Genomic DNA, 6,146 nt, shown 5'->3' on the forward strand with positions numbered 1-6,146 from the left:
GAAAGAGTTTTCTTTATTTAGGTGATCGAATTTCGACTGGTGAGCATTGGTCAAAGTTGGGAGGTGAAGCATAAGAAGTTGTTAGAGAAAACTGATGCATTGGCCAGATTGAAAGGTAATTTGGAGAAGAAGAATGATATCATAGCCGAGGTTAAAAAGAAGTTGTCGGAGAAAGAAGAAGAGCTCAAATATGTTAAAAGCAATTCGAAGAAAGAAGTAGAATTGCTAAAGAAGAGGGAAAGTGATCTCTCGAATATGAATACTCAAATGATTGAGGTGACCGTAAAGTTGAAAAATCTAGAGAATAGTAGGCAAACTAAACTTTTAGATGCCTTTGCTAAGGGATTTGAGCGTGTTATTATGCAAGCGAAGCTATTAGCCCCGATAGTGACTTTTCGGCGATAGATCCTGGTAAAGTCGTTCGAGAGGGGCTGTTAGTGGATGACGATGATGCTGCCGAGGATGAAAATGATAACTTGACTGATTGATGTTTGTAGTTTGGTTTAAGTACTTTTGATCATCAATGTTTTGATGAAATTTAGAATTACCATTTGCCAATTTGTTTTGGCTCTTTTGGATTGTAATTAGGGATGGAAATAGGCAAGCGGCTTGTCAGGAGTCTGTAGCCTGGCCTGTTATAAAATAAGCATAGACTCAAGTTTTTGTAAAAGCGTTAATATGTTAATAGACCCGACCCAGGTTCACTAATTAGCTTTATTGGCCTATGATGAATGGCCTAAAGTGGGTTAGGGATTTTCTTCAAAATAGAATTAGCATTGCAAGTATAGTCCCAGCCAACAATCGACCAACATCAAAGTTTAAATTCAAAAGATTGTCACAATCTAAAACAAATAAAAACTGGGAGTTTGAAGTCCCGGGTCGTCTCCCTCGGACTATGCAATTAAGATGTCACACTCTTGGTTGTGAAGAAAGGGGTTTCTTCACTCAAGGAAAGAAAGATTACAAGAACTAAGACATAAAAGAACTAACAAATGATCAAAAAGGAAATTAATGCAATTAAAAAGAAACAAGATCAAAACTTAGTGAAAATGCTATAAATGTATAAAAGAGCATTGACTTGGGAATGAGAATTAAGGAGTCCTATCATCGTCATAACCACAACTATGGCAATTATGATGAGTTAATCTCGCTTCGTCAACCCCTAACATCGAGGAGTAAGTCAAGCAAGCATAATTGACCTTAATCCATAAGTCCTAGCTAACTTACTAATTACTTAGTAAAAAGCTAGTGTCAATGGAAACAAGAATCAACTAAAAACCCAAGAATTACCACTAAATGTCGGACATCATGACTCTAGTATCCTAGGAACTCATTTTCCAAGTCAAGGTGTGAAAATCTACTCTAAATCTATAGGCTGCATTTTCACAAACACCTTATGGGCATAAAAGCAAAATATGTAAAATTTCGAAGAAAAATGAAAACTATAACCAAACTATTCACAATATCAAAAATAAAAACTCAATCAAGCATGTATAAATCATAAAACATGAAATTCATTAACCAAAACTTTAAGAAATCAAAATTGCATATATTAACAAAGTAACTTGAACCATAAGACAAAGTAGCAAAAGTATTGTAATTAAAGAAGAAATTAAAGAGTACTTACAATAAAGATGAGCAAAATCCAAGATCAAAATGGAAACTATAAAATGCTATAATGAAATTTAAGTAAAACTACAAGAGAGAATTTTCTAATCTACACTACTCCTACTCCTAATGTGTTTTTCTATCTAAAAGTGATCTCCCTTTGATATGGAATGAAGTTCTCTTGATATAGCACCCAATCAGCTTCAGAAACACCAAAAATTGGGACAAGAGGCACCCAAAATCACGAGCCATGTGCGTCATTAATGAAGTCACACGCTGGGACCTGTGCGTACCCACATATGTGTGTGCACGCACACTTGCTGATTTCGCCACTTGTGCATACGCACAGGAGGTTGTGCGTACGTGCACACACTTCAGTGTGCTTCTTTATTTTCTTCATGTGTTCTCCCTTTTTGCATGCTTCCTTCCACTTTTGTCTAGCCATTCTTGTCTCTAGGACCTGAAATCACTCACAAACATATCATGACGTCGAATGGAATAAAAGTGGAATTAAAATGGTCAATTTAGGCACAAAAACGCATGTTTTCCCATTTAGGTCAAATCTAGAGAGAAATCACAAAATTATGCTATTTTGGTGATTAAGTGTGAGTTTATGTGATGCATTTCGTCCAATTCAACCAAAAAATTATCATTAAATACTGACTCATCAGCCTGTCAGGCCTACCTGGGCATGTTAAAATAGAATTAAATATATAAAATTATTTTTTATTATTAACAAAATTATTGAATATTTTAAATTTATTATATTTTTTTATAAATACTTTTGTATATTTTAAATACTTTAAAAGTCTAAAATTTTTTGTTTTAACAGGTTACAGACCAAGCCAGACTGACTAACAGGTCAGCCTTAGTACTTTAAAAAATGTCTATAGCAGGTTGTAGGTTAGGCCCAATCCAATTAACTACATAACAGGCCCAAGCCAATTTACCTGGTCTAACCTGTTTCCACCCCTAATTTTAATGGATAGTTTTTTGAACTTATATTGTTGGGATAATATCTTATAACTATTTGATAAGTTATGAACTTTTGATTGGTGAATTTGATCCCTTGGCAATGACCATTTTAGATTGCCATAAGTTGGTAATGTATTATACCAAGCGTTTGATTCTTATCTTTCATAGATTTGATAGAAGTGCACTTATATTTGACGAGAATTTCTTGTTTGTTGAACTTTGTTTGATAATTGAATATTATCGAGTTTGATTGCATATGTTGAATGATTGCGATTTCGAATTGAAAAGTTATTACTAGTGGATAAATTGTTGTGATTGTTCAACACTTGATTGAATGAGTTAGTTGACTGTAGGTAGTCATAGTTCTGATTGATATAGATAAAAAAAAAGAAGATAATTGATATAAGTCGACCTTTCTTTAGCTATAATGAATTGTTATATGACCTTTGTTTACAAAGGTGTGGGTAGGCTTGTCTCGTTAAAATCTCTCCAAACAAAACTCTCTTTGGAAAAAGTCTTGTGAGTAGGAAAAAGAGTACAAATATGTCCCTGTCTTTTTAATTATAATATTACTTTAAAGAGCAAATATTTCAAGTGTAAGATAACATTATACCATCTAGAGATTCGAGCTTATAAGCCCCATTTCCGAGGACTTCAAGAATTCTAAGTGGACCTTTCCATTTGGTTGCAAGTTTCTCATGAGGTGGAGGTCGTCTGGCTTGCTCGGTCTTTCTGAGTACCAAGTCGCCAACTTGAAATGAGTGAAGATTGACCTTCTAATTGTACCGCTGAGGTATGTTTTGCTGCATTACTCGGTGGTGGACAGAGGATATGTCTTGGATTTCTTGAATTAAATCTAGTTTGATTCTCTGAGCTTCATCATGATTGGTTGCTTGTGTTCTTAGTAAGGATTGAGAGATCTCTAAAGAAATCATTACATCAGACCCATAGACTAAACGAAATGGGGTTTCCCTAGTAGTAGAATCTGTAGTGGTGTTATAACCCCAAAGGATTTCTGGAATTAGCTCGGCCCAAAGTTATTTTGCATCATCAAATTTCTTTCTCAAAGCATGTAAGATAACTTTGTTTGTAACTTCAGCTAATCCATTAGTCTGCGGATGTTCAACTGAAGAGAAGTGCTGTTGAATTTTTAAGTTTTGTAAGAAAGATGTGAAATTACTGTTGACAAGCTAGCGACCATTGTCAGTAATAATATGATAAGGTATACCAAATCTGCATATAATGTGTTTCCAAATAAAGGAAATAATTTGTTTTGACGTGATTTTGGCCAGTGGTTGCACCTCAATCCATTTGAAAAAATAGTCAATAGCCACAACTAAAAATTTTACCTGTCCTGGTGCAATAGGAAATGAACCGAGGGTGTCAATCCCCCACTGATAGAATAGCCAACTTATCTCAGAGTGATGTAATAGCTCGACTGGTACATGTATTATTGGAGCGTGTTTTTGACAATTTGTACAGGTTTTAACCTTTTGATGACAATCTTTTTGTAAGCTAGGCCAGAAAAAACCATCTCAAAAAATTTTGGATGATAAGCTTCGTGCTCCTATATGCGTGCTGCATATTCCTTCATGGACCTTGGCCAAGGCAAGATTGGCTTCTGACCTGTTTAGATACTTTAACAGAGGATGAGTATATCCTCGTATATACAAATTATCATTTAACAATGTAAAGAATGAAGCTTATCTGATTAATTTCTTCAAATTACTAATTTAAGGGGAAATATTTCTAGTTTTTAGATACTGGATATAAGGTCATCGCCAATCATCCCCGTTAGAAATGTGGCAAATATTAATGAAATGGATGCTTGGTGTAATCAATGTGGATTGTAAGAGAGTAGCAGTGTGTGATTGTGTACTGGCGAGCTTTGACAGAATGTCCGCTTGGCAATTTTGTTCCCTTGGAATATGATGTGTAAGGTCCCACATCGGTTGGAGAGGGAAACGAAGCATGCCTTATAAGGGTGTGGATACCTCTCCCTAGTATGACGCGTTTTGACGAGTGAGTGTGGGGGGTTTCGGCTATCATCCCTATCGTCAAAGGCAAAATCGTGAGGCCTTGTGTGCCAAAGCGGACAATATCGTGCTAGCGGATGGTCTGGGCTGTTACATGATGAATTTTAAATTTTGAAAAATGAGATATGAGTGAATTGACAACTGACGAGCGGGGACTTTTGCGTGGTCTATAATTTTACAATAAATCCTCGTTGCAAGTATAGCTTCTAGACAAACAAATGTCCTTTCGTACAAAAGTTTGGTGGTCACAAGTAACAAACCCCTAATAATATTGATAACTGAAGTATTTAAACATTAGGTCGTCTCTCAAGGAATTGCAGGGATGTGTTCTTATTATTGGTTATGAGTTATGTAATTTGGGGTTTTGGATTAAGAGATAAGAAGAGTGAATTGCAAAGGAAACGAACTAATAATTATAAAAGCTCTTGGCAAGGAATGAAAATTGGAAGTCCTATCCTTATTATCGCTCTCTATAGTGATGAAAATCATTAGTTGCAACCACTTAGTTAACCCTCTAATTATGAAGGAAAGTCAAGTGGATGAATCAATTTGATCCCTCAAGTCCTAGTCAACTCCTAAGGAAAGACTAGCTTTAGTGGAATCCAAACCAATTAGCAACCTTCAATTGTCAATCAACCAAGGAGTTTGATAACTCAAGTGTCACCAATTACTCAACCATGGCCAAGAGAGGAAAAATCTAACTTAAAACCCTCCCAAGCATTCTATCAAACACTTGGAAGGTACAACACAAAATAATGGAAAAGCAATAAGAGATAATAAAATCCACACAATCAATTGCAAGCATCAACAACATAGATCAGAGAAAGCAATCATATATATGAAATACCTAAAATTGCATTAAATAGAATATCCAATCTAACATGAGAATCCATAGACTAAATTAGGGAAAATAGAGAAATCAACAAGAGGAATATATAAACCAAAATACTAGAGTAAATAAGAGTATAAGAGAACTAAATTAAAGGAACATTGAACCTGGAATTAAGGAGAATTTGAAAGAAGAAATCCTAAATCCTAAATCCTAAAACCCAGAGAGAGGAGAAAGCTTCTCTCTCTAAAAACTACATCTAAAACCTAAAATTTTGTGAATGAATATTGTATGATGTGTATCCCCCATTCTGCTCCACTCCCAGCCTCTAATCTGTGTTTTCTGGGCCAAAAATTGGGTCAAAAGCGGCCCAAAATCGCCCCTAGCATTTTTCTGCAACTGCTGTACGTGGCGCATGTCACGCGTGCGCGTCATTTGGCAAAATTCCTTGTCATGCGTACGTGTCAGTCATGCGTACGAGTCGCTTTCTGCTACGCTAGTCACGGGTACGCGTCAGGTGCGTGTGCGCGTCACCTTCACTGGTCATCTCCTTTGTTTCTTTGTGTTTATTCCATTTTTGCAAGCTTCCTTTCCAATCTCCAAGTCATTCATGCCCTATAAAGTCTGAAACACTTAACACACAGATCACGACATCAAATGGAATAAAGGAGAATTAAAATACATAATTAAAAGTCTCT

The sequence above is a fragment of the Arachis ipaensis genome, chromosome B04, assembly GCF_000816755.2.
Source record: "Arachis ipaensis cultivar K30076 chromosome B04, Araip1.1, whole genome shotgun sequence".
Taxonomy (NCBI): domain Eukaryota; kingdom Viridiplantae; phylum Streptophyta; class Magnoliopsida; order Fabales; family Fabaceae; genus Arachis; species Arachis ipaensis.